A 15607-nucleotide genomic window follows, 5' to 3' on the forward strand; every position below is an offset into this window, starting at 1 on the left:
ATGGTGTGTGATTATTTTCTTTTAAATTGTTGATTCTGATGTTATTCTAGTTTGAAACCATACGTTCTTGGTGCCGTTGGCAATCGAGATATCATGGGTAGAATTAGGATTGGGTAAGGGTTAATTGGTCATCGGGTAACCTCACGTTCTAGGAATCTGAGTACTTCGTTCCCTTTTATCACAACAAGTAATTACACATGAACTATGTCTATGTAGTTCTTTCTAGTGGATGATAGCACAAACGTTGAAGCAAACCGGAAACTAAAGATGGTCATTTGTCTCTAATTTGTTTACATCAAACACTTTCATTTTGCAATTAGAATAGTGATCTTAGTTTTACAAATGAAATCGATTAAACCAACTCTTGAAATTTACTTTTATTGCATCTAGTTTAATTTTAGTTAACTTAGATAAATCTTCAAATAACACATATTCCATAAACTCACTGTGTTCGATACCCACTTGCCACCATCTATTTAGTAGTAATTGGATTAAATTTGATTGTGACCACGACATCACGTCATACTCCCTATGTCATCACATATATTAATGTCCTTGCAAAACATTAATTGATCTGTTCATAGACGCTTTACATACCTGTTTTCAAAGGATTCTCTCAAATGTTTACAAGTTTATTGGAACCCATACAAAACACATGAACTCGCTCAACTTTCGTTGATGTTTTCAAAGTTACATGTATTTCAGGAAACAAGATGGATCTTGGGCGCTGGTGTTGTTTTCAGGATATAAATTTCAAGTTTAGATGTCATCCACTTTTGTTGGTTTGTAACTTAAATAGAGGTTGTGTTGTTTGAAACTTAAATGACTGGTATTTATAATGTTTTATACTTTATGAATGGATGAACAACATTTTAATCATATAGTTGTTTATTATAATCGAATTCAATGAAAACTGAACAAGTCACACGTATACGCTTCCGCAAAAGTCAGGGTGTGACACATGGGACCGTGTGTACTAAGACCCCTAAGGGTTAAATAACTATGCTATGGTTGTGGACTATGTTTACAACTTTAAAACTTAATATTTTTAAATAATAAATTTTCCAAATAAACAATGCATTGACCACTAAGACATTTTATGGGTACCAACCTCCTTCACTGCCACATTTGTATTTCCGCTGCGATGTTTTTGGGGTGTGACACTTCCTGTGCTCCGTTGTCACATATAACGGTGATCATGTCCTTAATCTTCATCAAAACGCCATGATGTGATGACTGGGTCCATTTTTGCATTTGCTTTGCTTTGTCCAAATTTTCTAGTTAATCTTCTCATAACCTTATGTGTTTCATCACATTCGTTATTAAGAGGGATGCCAAGTGATAGGATCCCCCTCTGTACCTCTTCTTCCATGTTCAAAATGGCTTTGACTGTTTTAACAAACATTCTTCTTCTGTTGTCAAAACATATCACGAATCTTCTGATTCTGAGGGTGTATCTCCATGAAACGATGGTTGCCATTTTGGTGTTTTGGTTAAATTTGGCGTTTTGGTTTAAGATGACGTTTTTAGTATGATCAATCGAAGTGATGATGGAAGCGATGGTAACATCGTTTATATAATGATGTTTTTGGCGCGTAGTTTAGGAGAGATTTTTTTGTAATAAATGTTAATAATTGACTTTCAGTTACTGTTTGTTCCATTTACCTGCTAAGTCTGCAACGCATTTTATCATTAAGCTTTGGCGTTTAGCATTAATGGTGTTTTAGTCGTTTTTGAATGGCGTGTTACTCATTAGGATGGCGTTTTGAATTAGAGCAGTAAAAAGACCCTTTTACCCTTAATGAAGCACGCTCCAAGTAATAAAATTGATGTTATTTATGAAAACGCCATCGCGCCAATCTAGTCCATAGATTGTTTTGATCTGACGATCTATAAGCGTTCTCACCGTTCTTACACTTTTCACTGTTTTCCCTAAATCCCGACCCTATATATATATATATATATATATATATATATATATATATATATATATATATATATATATATATATATGACAGGTAATCATGCACCAAGGAGACGATGTGGACCATCACAACCGAAAACATCACATTCCCATCATTCAGAGCATTCACAACATTCAAATGAATCCCATTCATCCTAGCCGGCTGGACATTCATACTCATATCACTCCAATTCCCACCATTCACATCATTCCCAATCCTACTCACACCATGACCCATTCCATGCATCTAATTACCTAAAATCCCCGCACCCAAGCCAAAACCAACGGTAATGATTCCGACCTCGAGATGCCACCTTCCGGAACCAACCAACATCCAATTGAACTTTCCAACGACACCATTTCTTATGCTAATTCGCCATACCAAGGTCTGACGTATGGGACCAATATTTTAATCAATTCACCTTTTCCTACACTCCCGAACATCAACAACAAACACCCCCATATCCACCTCCTCAAACTTCAGCACCTCCACAAGATGAAGCACCGGTGGAGCAAAAACAACAAAAACAACCACCACCACAATCGAGGAAGCCCCGTACCGGAGCACGATTGTCCGTACGCGCCGGAGAATGGTCTGGATCTCTTCCACCTCTTCCACTATCATATCCACCAATACTAGAGGACCCCCAAATGGGTGGACCCCCTAACACCGCTCCTGTTACCGAGCCACCACTTATGGGTTTTGATAATCCCATTCCCACATATTGAAATGTGACCGGATATGATAGTTCCTATGCCGCAGCCGCTATCAATTACAACTATCCGGCACCATCTTATAACCCCTATTTACAAGCGGTCATTCAAAATGCTTTGTACTCACCTCCATTCCTCCCACCTATCAAAATCCGGGCTATCCAAACCCCGGATATTAGTACCCCGTACCAAGGCACGAATGTCAGTACGCGCCGGAGAATCTCTTCCACCTCTTCCACTATCTTATCCACCAATACTAGTGGACCCCCAAATGGGTGGACCCTCTAACACTGCTCCTTTTACCGAGCCACCACCTACGGGTTTTGATAACCCCATTCCCACATATCCAAATGTAACCAGATATGATAGTTCCTATGCCGCAGCCGCTACCGATTACAACTATCCGACACCATCTTATGACCCCTATTTACAAGCGGTCATTCAAAATGCTTTGTACCCACCTCCATTCCTCCCACCTATCAAAATCCGGGTTATCCAAACCCCGGATATCAGTACCCGGTTATGCCTCAACCATAACCACCTTAACAGCACGTACCTCTTGAAGCTATTAACCAGGCGCTGAACGAACTGAACAAATCCAACGAAAAGTCGAAAGAAGTGAATGGAGGACGAACAAAATATACAAAAAGCTCTCTAAGCCAGTGAGAGGAAGGAGAGATGACTGAAAACTCTAAATTTAATTTATTGTAATTTTATATTTCTAAAAGTCCTTTAAGGACATAGTATTGTAATTTTCATTCCAAAAGTCCATTTGGGGTATGTGTTGCATTTTATTAATTCCAAAAGTCTATTATTGGGAAAGGTATTGTAATTCCTAAATTTATCAATTTTAAATTGTATTGTTTTATTGAAAATATTCAAGTGTTCATATCAGTATTTAAATTCAGTATTTAATTGATCTGCCCTGAACGATAAATCCATTGTTGGCCTTTAGCTCAATTTTTGGTATAATGACGAGCCAAATTTCTAGCGACGATCACGACAAACGTGACGATGTGGCACACGCTGACCGAGAGGGCAGAGGAGATAACTCTGATCCCTAATTGCTGTTGAAGTCAGCAAAGATATGGCAGAGTTCATGGCTAATTTTTAAGGGCCAAGACCAACAAATTCTAAATGTACATCTATCCTTCCATCTTCCACACATAAGACTTAGAGCTCACATTAATCCTCCCTTAAGAGTGAGAAGAGCCAATCAAAACATGTTGCCTAAAAGGAACACTGGAATTCTAAGGTAGGGTTTTCATATAAATATTCGTGTAAACCTCGTGACTTCACAAGGGAAAAAGGAGTTATTGACACCATGAAATGGCTAGACGAAATAGAGACTGTCGTTGATATCAGCGAATGTGCTGAAAAAGACATGATCAAATATATGTCTCAATCCTTTAAGGATGATGCTCTGACATGGCCGAAAGCCATGGTTCAGTCTACTAGGAGGGTTTCTTTGTACCACATGGGTTAGGACAAGTTTGTTGAATTGATCAATGAAACCTATTGCCCTCCTCATGAGGTTGAAAAGGTAGAGTCAGATTTCTTGACTATCACAATGAAGAACCTGGACTATAGGAAGTATGTGTCTAACTACATTTCCATGTCCTAACTTGATTACGCCTGAATCTAAATGCATCGTGCATTTTATTAGTGGTTTAGCACCAGAGATCAAAGGGATGGTTAAATCCTCCAAACTTGCTGCTTTCAGGTCAACGGTGGATATAGCTCTCTCACTAACTGAGGATGAAGTGAGATTGAGGGCAATTAAATCTGAGGTTGATGGGAAGAGGAAGTGAGAGGATTACCGCTTCCAAAACTCGAAGAAAGAGAAATTCGGTTCAAACAAGAACTAATCAAGGTCCAATGATAATAGGACCGAATGAAAATTGTGTGGGAAAAGACATTAAGAGCAATGTCAACCAGTCAACAACAAAGGCCTTGTGGCATATGCTACAAGACCGGCCACAAAACCCACGAGGGTAAAGTGTCACACCCCGACCGCGTAAAACAACAAACTACGGCGGAAACGTCGTGGAGTGTAGCAACATAATTATTGTTTCACAACCATGGTAATTAAAGGTTTGTTTTATTTATTAACAAAAGGGGTTACATTGTCTTAAAACAAAAGAAACAAGAGTACATAACATTATTTAAACTAATCTTGCTTCTTTTATGTCACTAAGACCCGAGTCCACCCTAGTGTATCTTGATCAAACCTATGCATCAGCTCCTGAAAACACATGTGAAAATAGATACGTCAACGGAAAAATGCCTGTGAGATACATAGGTTTTGTTAAAATAGGATTCATGACTTAAGTTTAAAGAAATGTTTAGTAAAGGTTAGTCATGAATCTTGTTAAATGTTTTCTTTTATAAAACATATAAAAGTGATAAGAAAATCTGATGATATATAAAAGAAAGATGTATGGTTAAATGAATAACCACGAAAAATGAGTTTGTATAAAATAAACTGTTTGTAAAACAATGTCTTGTGAAGATATGTTATTTGTGTAAAAATATAATATGCCTAAATTGAAATGGTTTAAATAACGCTACGACATGTAATATCATAAAAGCACTTATATATAGGAAGTACCAACGGCGTATCCACCATGATTTTATCATATTACACACGCCTCGTTACTTAAATCACTTACCCAAACAAACCACCAAAATGTCTTGTTTAAACCAATTGTCAAATGATTACGTGTAAACAATGTCTATTGTCAAAATGTAACCAATGTCAAAATGTTTATGTGTAAATAATGTTTATTGTCAAATGTAAATCATGTAATGTGTAACCAAATGTCATGTATGGAAAGTGAAATATATCAACTAAACCATAGGTAAAATGCACAAAACAAGGTATTGAAATAAATCACAGTTTAAATCAAGGTTATGTTTTGTAAAATAAATGCATGCTCTGCTGAAACAAACATCTATGTGGTATTGTAAAATGCATACATTCAAGCCTTGCGACTGTGGCGACAAATCCTTAAACAAATTAAAGGTTTATCTGTATTATGTATATTGGATTCAATCATTCCTTCCACCCAAACAAACCTAGGATTTCAGGAACGGGAGTTGTCAATTCCTATGGTACCATTACTTACTACCAAGCGGCATGGCCAATGTTAATGATCGTATTTTTGTCCCATTTAAACAAACCCAATGTCATACCAAATGTAAGCATGTGATGTAAAACAATGTACTAAGTATGCAATAAATAAACATACATAGCATGTGATTTAAAACAATGTACTAAGTATGCAATAAATGAACATACATAGCATGTGATGTAAAACAGTGTACTAAGTATGCAATAAATGAACATACATAGCATGTGATGTAAAACAATGTACTAAGTATGCAAAAATGAACATACATAGCATGTGATGTAAAACAATGTACTAAGTACACAATAAATAAACATACATAGCATGTGATGTAAAACAATGTACTAAGTATGCAATAAATGAACATACATAGCAAAAACATGGATAAAATCATGTACTATATGTGTACTAATGAACATAGCAAGTATGAGTTATGAAATCATGAAAAGCACGAAAGTAACAAGTAGGCACATGTGTTTCACCCCTAAATGTTTGAAAATAGTAAAAGAGGGGACTATGTACTCACTTGAGATTGCTCAACAGTCTTTGGATAACAACCAAGCAATGCTAGAAAGATCGCGTAATCAATCGGCACCTAAAATCGGAAGATCGGATAAAATGAGGTTTCGTAAACCAAATGAGTATAGGAACTCATGTAATATGGTTTAACAAGGCCTACATTCTAAAACGAAACTTATCCTAAGTGCTTACGACCCATTACGACCCGTTTAGGTAGCTTACGCTACTTTAACGCGTCGTTCGCGTAAAACGCGTTTGGACCGCCTAACTAGTCCTATGACAAGTATTATATGCCTTAACATATCTAATAATGTTGCCTAATCAGTTTAGATGTCAAAATTTAGGTTACATATGCTTAAAATGAATTTATGCGCAAAAGGGGCATTTTGGTCATTTTCCTAAGGCATATAAACTACCTATCATACAACTAACTACACGTAGTGACCATAAGGTATAACCTCGGAAGGTTATTCCCTATAAAACTATGGTCACAAAATGTGTTTGGTCCGATCCTAATGATCTACCAAACGGGTTGGGTTCGAAAGTCTAAGCGGTTGTTTAAACCGCTTACCTTACGACCCTACATAAGCACTAAACCTAAAGTGACGAGTTAAACGTGTTAAAACATGTTTAACGAAGTTAGAAAGCAAGTTTGATATCAAAACAAAGGGTCTTGGTACCAAAAAATAGTTTGGTTTCAAAATACGCATAAACGCGCATTTTGACCGAAACTATGACTCGTCACTACGCCTAAATAACGTGGTAATCAGTAGGTATAGTCACAAAGGACTATGACCATCGTGATTACGCTCACGTTGCGAAGTTCAAACGAACTTCGTGTTGACCATAGACTGGTCAAAGCAAAAAGTAAACACTGTTTGACTTTCGCGCTAAAAACGCATAAAAGCACGAAAGAATACTTACAAGAGGTCCAAGCAATGGGGATTTGATCCAAAATTCTCAGGTATGAAGGTTTTTAGGCTTCAACTTAGAGAAATCAGATCAAAGTGTGGGTTACAAATGAAAATCTTAGGGTTTATATAGTTTTCGGGCCATCGTTAGGATCGTTTATCGAAAACCGAGCTTCGATCTGAGCCGTACAAGTGTGCCCATGGTTTTAGAATACCATGGGTGCCCCAAAATAGCCCATAGATTTGCTAAAAACCATTTGCAAACCCAGAAACCCAGCTGCTGATTTGAAATCAGCTGTTTTGCTGATCTGGGGGTCACTCGCGCCCCGTGTACGAGCCAGGCAGAGCCTACGCGGCCCGCGTCCGATGTGCAGTTCAGCAACAGTTTGAAAAGTTGCAGTTTGGTCCCTGCAAGCAATTAAGGCCATTTTCAACGTGTTTAAAGCCTGTTAAGCCATTTTCAAGGCTCTACAATGATGCCTAAGCATAAGGGACATGAAACATGCTTGAAAATATGTTGGATGTCAGTTCGTTTGGTCGTATGATCACGTTATTCGGTTAATTACGACGAAACACGAACGGACGTGAAAAACAATCCAAATTACGCGAAGAATGGAATTTTATCATGCCAATCACTAAAATAAAATATTTTAATGATTACATAAATTTTTGGATGTCCGGATGTATTCAGAACGTAAGATATGCGCGAAAATGCAAACTTATGCACTTTTTGACGCTTTTAGTCCCTGAATGACAAAAAAGTTTATTTTAGCACACCGAACCCCTCAAAGCCTATTTCTAAGCTATGTAAAGGATATTTATGGTATGTTTAACTTATGATCATGTTCCAGATTGTCCGTGACAGTACGAATCGGCATACTTTCGCAGTTTGTCGAAATTAGTCCCTGTAAGCGAATAAACTTGATTTTTCCATACCAAAGCCTTCAAAACTTATTTCTAAGTTATGTAAAGGTTATTTAAGGTATGTTAAGCACATATTGATGTTCCGGAGTGTTTGTCATGTTAAACTGATTACATTTACGCATCGGTTTGCGTATAACTCTCAAGAAAGCGATATAGAGTTTGAATTTGAACAAAAATCAAAACATGCAAAATGTCAAACATAAACAAACAAACATTGGGATCAAATAACATTGTTTTTATTGATAACTGAACTGTTTACAATGATTACAAGCACATGTGTCACAGTCTCCCCTACTTGTGGAAATTTTGTCCCGAAATTTATTTAGAGGAAACTTGTGAGAAAAGATGTCGATATTTCGCCTTCATTTGATCCTCACGTTCCCAGGTAAATTCTGGTCCATGTTTAGATTCCCAGCGAACTTTGACTTGTGGAATGCGCTTGCGTTTGAGCCATTTGACTTCACGGTCCGTGATTTCCACAGGCTTTTCAGCAAAATGCATCGTGTCATCAACACGAATTTCATCAAGTGGTATGTGGAGGTTCTCATCAGCTAAGCACTTCTTGAGATTGGACACGTGAAAGGTTGGATGAACATTTCCAAGTTCAGGAGGTAACTCAAGTCTGTAGGCTACCTTACCGATTCTTTCGATGATCTTGAATGGTCTAACATATCTAGGTGCAAGTTTTCTTGTCTTTCCAAATCTGATCACACCTTTCCAAGGTGAGACCTTAAGTAATACGCGATCACCGACTTGAAATTCAAAGGGCTTGCGTCGTCGATCCGCGTAAGTCTTTTGACGGCTTCGAGCTGTCTGAAGGTTATCGCGAACTTTCTTAACCTTATCTGTTGTCTCTAGAATGAGGTCAGGTCCAGTAAGCTGAGCCTCACCGATCTCATTCCAGCAGACTGGTGAACGACATTTTCGACCATAGAGAGCCTCGAAAGGAGCCATGTTGATGCTGGAGTGATAACTATTGTTGTAGGAAAATTCAATCATCGGAAGATATGAATCCCACCTACAACCAAAATCGATCACACAAGCTCTAAGCATATCCTCCAAAGTCTGGATTGTTCTTTTAGATTGACCATCTGATTGCGGATGATAAGCTGTGCTAAAAATTAAGTTGGGTCCCCATAGCAGATTGCATGGTTCTCCAAAAACGAGATGCGAATCGAGCCTCTCTGTCAAAAATAATGTTCAAAGGAACACCATGTCGAGATACAATTTCATCGACATAGATTTTAGCAAGCGTGTCAGCAGATAGATCCTCACGGATCGGCAAGAAATGTGCTGACTTTGTAAGACGATCAACAACTACCCAGATGGCGTCATGACCTCTCTTAGTGTGCGGAAGTTTGGTAATAAGATCCATAGCAATGTTTTCTCATTTCCAAACTGGAATATCTGGTTGCTCCAATAAACTAGATGGATGTTGATGTTCAGCCTTAACCTTAAGACAAGTAAGGCATTTTGATACGTATAAGGCAATGTCTTTCTTCATACCAGGCCACCAATACTGAGTACGAAGATCCTTATACATTTTATTTGCACCAGGATGAATAGAATAACGAGACTTACGAGCTTCATCCATAAGCAAGGTGCAAAGATTGTCCTGACTTGGGACCCACAAACTATCCATGAAATAATATGATCCATTGTCCTTCAGTTCAAGATCAGGCTTAATATGATAGGGTAATTCCTTACCCATCAAGTCTTGCGAGACACAAGTATGTTGAGCCTGAGAGATGCGGGCTTGAATATCATATTGAACTTTGACACAGTGAAGCTTGACACGTTCCTTACGACCCAATGCATCGGCCACGACATTCGCCTTGCCAGGATGGTAGCGAATTTCGCAGTCATAGTCGTTTAGAAGTTCAACCCAACGGCGTTGCCTCATGTTGAGTTCTTTCTGATTGAAGATGTGCTGAAGACTTTTGTGGTCAGTGAAAACCACACATTTTGTACCATACAAATAGTGTCTCCAGGTCTTGAGAGCGAATACAACTGCACCTAACTCAAGATCATGAGTGGTGTAGTTCTTCTCGTGTATCTTCAAATGCCTCGATGCCTATGCTATGACTTTGTTCCTTTGGATGAGAACACAGCCAAGACCCAAGTTTGATGCATCACAATAAACGACAAAATCATCAATTCCCTCAGGCAAGGATAGAATAGGCGCATCACAAAGCTTCTGTTTCAAGGTGTAGGATCGTTTTCACGACCGAAACGAGTCGTTCAGAGGTGTTCTTCTCAATACAAGAGGCGGAAACTAACGTATTGAGTTCGAAACAGCTTGCAATTCACTTTAAACTGTCTTTTGATTGATTTGACAACGTTTTACAGTGAGTAGAGACTTCGGCAGCAGTTCGGCACTGAAACCGGAAAGTTACAAATGAAATCTCAAGGCAGGTATATATAGGGTGTTGATTTCGTACGAAATGGGCAAGGCTCATTTCGTGCGAAATAGCCACTATCTATTTCGTGCGAAATGACCTTGTGTCATTTCGTGCGAAATACCCCTACAACACATATATTTGATATTTTTCTTGTATAACGTGCCCTGATCTATCTAATCTAATGCAAGACTCGATTCAAGACGAAGACGACAGACGTATACACCAACAGACTCCCCCTTGGATGTTGACGAAGTCTTTAGTGTCGAGTCTTCAAGCTTCAATCTTTATCAGTCTTCTCGTTCTCTACCAAAGTATCTGACAGAGTAAAGCATCCTCATTCTTCACTCTTTTCTTCTCTCTTCCAGGATCTCCATCTGACTCTATCTTCTCTTGATCAGATCTCTTGATTCCTTAAGTTCATCATCATTAGCAGTTTGCATGCATCACAGGATTTGAACCTGGCTCTTTATCATTCAAACTCCCCCTTGAATGTTGATCTATAATCTGAAACTAGCTCTTGTTCTATAATCATAACCTGGCTCACATTCTGCTCAGGTTTAGACACTTGAACCTGCACACATCTCTACCTCATAATAAATTTCACAAATTTTAAATTTGACAAATTTATATACCACTTGCAGATATTAATCATTTAATAAATGATTTTACAATCTTAATCTCTGATGAACCACTTGTAGAAATAACATTTTTCTTTTCAAACAGACTCCCCCTTACTTGATGTTCATCATGTTTAACACTTGGAATTTTGAAAATCAGCTTTTCAACATCAGTTGTCGAAAATCTTTTTGAGTTTTTCAAAATTTTATGCTAAAACACACCGAAAATCTTTTTGGATTTTTGATTGTAAAGAAATGCAATGTAATAAAGAAATATTTACAAACAATACTTTTGTGAGTTTGTGTAAGAGGATCATATCATTTTTTGAGACAAATCACTAACACCGTTAAGCTTTAAACATTTTAATTCTAAACGATTCACTTAGATTGTCAGTATACTGATCCACTTAAATTTTCACACAAAGTTCAAATGTTCCGAGATACGAGATTAGTGTTTTAATGTGTTAAACTTATTCGCGTGTCCCACCTCGGAATATACTCCCGTATCCAGACTTCTATATTCAGTCTTACAGGTGAATGTACACTAATGATATCTGTAAACGGGTAGTGCGAGACCATGAGAGCTCAGGTTAGAACTTCCATTCAGACAGAGAGATGATGGCTCGTCTTTAGGTGTGTCCCGTTTGGGGATCTTTTCTTCAACAGCACATGATTAGCATTTTTCAATGTTTCATCATTTTTTGTACTGAGGGCTGACTTTAAGATTAAAGCTTATGCAAAGTATTATACGAGGACTAGGCTATTGCTCCCGCAAAATCAGAAGTCCTGGTATAATACCCCAGATATCACCACGCACAAAGACCTAGTATGTCAGAAATAGAAAATCTTTCTAACAAGATTTAGGGGGTTACCCATATATCCGAGAGATGTTCCCCACGATATAAGTAAGATTTTGAATTTATGTTTATATCTCGAGAACAATTTACTAAATGTGTAAAAACCTACTGGCATATCCACAGTGAGATTGTTTATCACATTTTTGACATTACAATTCTTTAGCATGCTGTAATAGTCTACTGATGTACTATCATTTCCTCTTATTACACAACAAACTCTTTTTCATTTTTTCGATGTTTTTGGCTTTTTGGATTTTATCATGTTTTTGTATTTCTCAAATTTTCGAAATTTTTACCCCCCCTTAAAATCAAAATATGTTTCAATTTTGATTTTCTGAGAAAATTTGAAAAGAAACTGTACAATAAAGTGACAACTGTTGTGAATTTATTCAATTCGCCATTCACTTGGCATAAACAATCAAAACTCCCCCTTACAACAAACTATTTTCCCATTATGCTTTCAAAACACTTAAGTTTGTTTTAATCAAAATGGTTTTTCCGGAAAATTAGTTTTGTAGATTTTCACAAACCACTTGTAAAATTGGGGATTCGTTCATCACATTATTTTCTTCAACCTCTTAGAAAACTTTAACAATTTTAGATTTTTATCAACACAACCACTTGTAGGAAAGATGAATCAAGTACAACTTAATGTCCCTGATTAATCCTTTTGAACTTCGAAATATCACAGAAGTGAATTTCTCAAGAAAGATGCCGATTCCTGCTCCACATTACCAACTTGGGAGCTCCGGCAAGTCAGGATTTTCAAGTAAAGAATACAGACACCCAAGCCTGACCATCTTTAGGTGTGACCTTTTCATCTTCACTTGGGATTTGAATATTTCTTTTTGCTTCATAAAAATCTTTTACCCCTTTGGCCCTACCATCGACCATTTTCCCAAAAATCTTTTTCACATTTCCATTGAAAGCCTTTTCGATATCAAATTCTTTCTTTTCAAAATAGAATTGATTTGATTCGAGATTTCAACCTTTCCAACCTTTGATTTTAAATTTTCAGCCCACAATGGTGGAAAATTGACATCATCCATTGGTGGTACTGAGTTTTCTCCTTTTGATTTAACTGGTGGCTCCTCTGACTTTATGGAATCAGATTGATCGCCAGATTTCACATCAGATTTCTTAACAACCGATGTTTGGTTGTTAAGATTCACCCTTCTTCTTCATATGTTGAGTTTTTGAAAACTTTAAACTTTTCAGTTGGTGGTTCGGTTTTATCAACAACTTTTTCTTTCAGTTTAGAAACAACTTCCTGTTTTGTGTTGTTGCCTTTGGACAGTTCCAGGCAATGTGACCAACTTCTTGACATCTATAACAGGTTCTTGTTTCCTTCCTCTGATAGGATCCATTCTTCATTCCTTCTTGCCTCTTTGCAAGGAATTCTTGATTCGATTGCTTCCAGAATGAGCTCTTTTCTTCTTCCTCAGAACTTATCCCTGAAACAAATTTTGTTTTTGGTTTAAAATTTTTCATATTTGTATGATTTTCTACATTAAAACCCAATCCTTTCTTTTTAAAATTACCGTTATGGTTTGGTTTCTTTTGAAAACCAGAACCAGAACCGTAACTTTTTTTCTTGTTTAATCTTTGTTGAACTCTTGAAGTGTATTTTTTAGGTTTTTCATTAAGATTGACATCTTTTATTTCAGAAATATTAATTTCTGTTAATTTGAAAACCTTTTTAATCTTTTCAATTTGAACACTTCTTATTGGAAATTCCTCATCAGAATATAATTTGTCTGAATCATTCAAAGTATATGCTACTTTGATTGGTTCATCATTCGAATTAGATTTTGATAACAAGAATTCTTTATTGTAAACTCGTTTAACCGACGATTTTGGACTTTCAAATGATGATGATCCCGAACTTTCAGACTCAGACTTTGACTCTGACTCCTCATCTTTATCCAACACCTGATCGACCACCTTTTTTATTAACTCAGACTCATGATCAGTGTCAGACGATGTGAATGTGACGTCAATGTTTTCTGGTAATTCATTAGTTGTTTCAGACTTAAATTTTATATTGACTGCCTTTTTGACTTGCTCCTCATTTGGTTTTCTGGGAGAATATCCTTCCCAGATCGAAGGCGGACACTTGTTATAACTGACACTCTGTTTCTTACCAGTATCCTTCTCTTTTGGCTTTTCATCTTGAAAGGCTTCAAGACCTGCAACAGTTGGATAAATTCTGTCAATCAAATAATCAGAACTAAAATAGCTTTGTAACAATCTTCTGATCCTTTCAATTTCTATCTTTTCTGTCTCCAACTCTTGTTTCAACTTAGCACATTCTTCAATGTAATAATTGATAGCTTTCTGCTTTGACATCATCACTGTATTCATCATCGTCAAAGCGTCTTCTCTTTCAGAATTTGTCTTTTGTAGACCAGTTACCATTCTATTCAACACATCATATGATTCTTTCATGTAGTTGAGATCGAACAGTAATTTCTCTTTCATCTTATCTTGCTCACTCAACTTCTCATTTTTTCTTCACACTGCTTGCATGATTCTAAACATTTAAGACATGGTCTGATGACCTCAACAATCTTTTCAACTTCAATCACTTTCTCAGCCACTTTAACTTCTTCATTTTGTTCAGACTTCTCTATTTGAGCAACACTTTCACATTTCATCTTTTTCTGTTCTTTTGCTGCACGTCTCTCCTTCAGCTTTTCCAATCTATCTGCAAAATAAAATTGAAAACTTTCAGGAGATAAAGAAGTTTTTCCAATATTTATTTATGTTTCTTCTTCATCATCACTGTCATCAGATGATGATTGATCAAACACTGTTGTCTACTGAACTATCATCAGAAGAAACAGACTCTCCATCTTGGTTTTTCTCATCACTAGCAAATACTTTCATCCATTCCGTCATCAAATCTGGCTCTTGAACTATTTGTGCAATGAGAGCTACTACTTTTGAATCTGGTGGAATGTATTTGTCCCAGCTAAAGCCTTCTGCAACTTTTTCATCATTTTGATCAACGATACCAAAATAAGCTTTCTTATTTGCTTCTTCGATCATTTTAACATGTGCAGTTTGTGGTTCTTTTTGTTGATACGGTTGATGAGCAACTTGTTGATATATGGCTTTTCGATAATAATCATTACCACAGAACGGATTCTTTGCTCCTCTAGCTTCTCGATTGGTAAATTCCCTCTTGAAATGTCCTTTCTCCCTGCATCGAAAACAAGTAACTTTAGATTTATCAAAACCCAAAGTAGAAACATTAGCATCTCTGAAATCATCTCTCCCTGTAATTATCTTAAATTTCTCAGCCTTCCTCAAAACACTCGCTAAACACTATTTAATATCCATGAGCTCCATTTCTTGTGCATCAATCTGATCGTAATCCTCTTTTGTCAACATAGGATTTCCGATCCTTCCAGCAACCAATCCTTCGTAAGATTCTAACACTGTAGCAAGTAATGACATGTGACCTTTAGCGACCTCTTCAGAGAAATTTTGACCATTCTGAAGATGCAACGCGATGTTGCAATGTAAAACATGACCATTACTGTTTGAGCTTTGGAACTGATGAC

This window comes from Helianthus annuus, chromosome 10, assembly GCF_002127325.2.
Source record: "Helianthus annuus cultivar XRQ/B chromosome 10, HanXRQr2.0-SUNRISE, whole genome shotgun sequence".
NCBI classification, from domain to species: domain Eukaryota; kingdom Viridiplantae; phylum Streptophyta; class Magnoliopsida; order Asterales; family Asteraceae; genus Helianthus; species Helianthus annuus.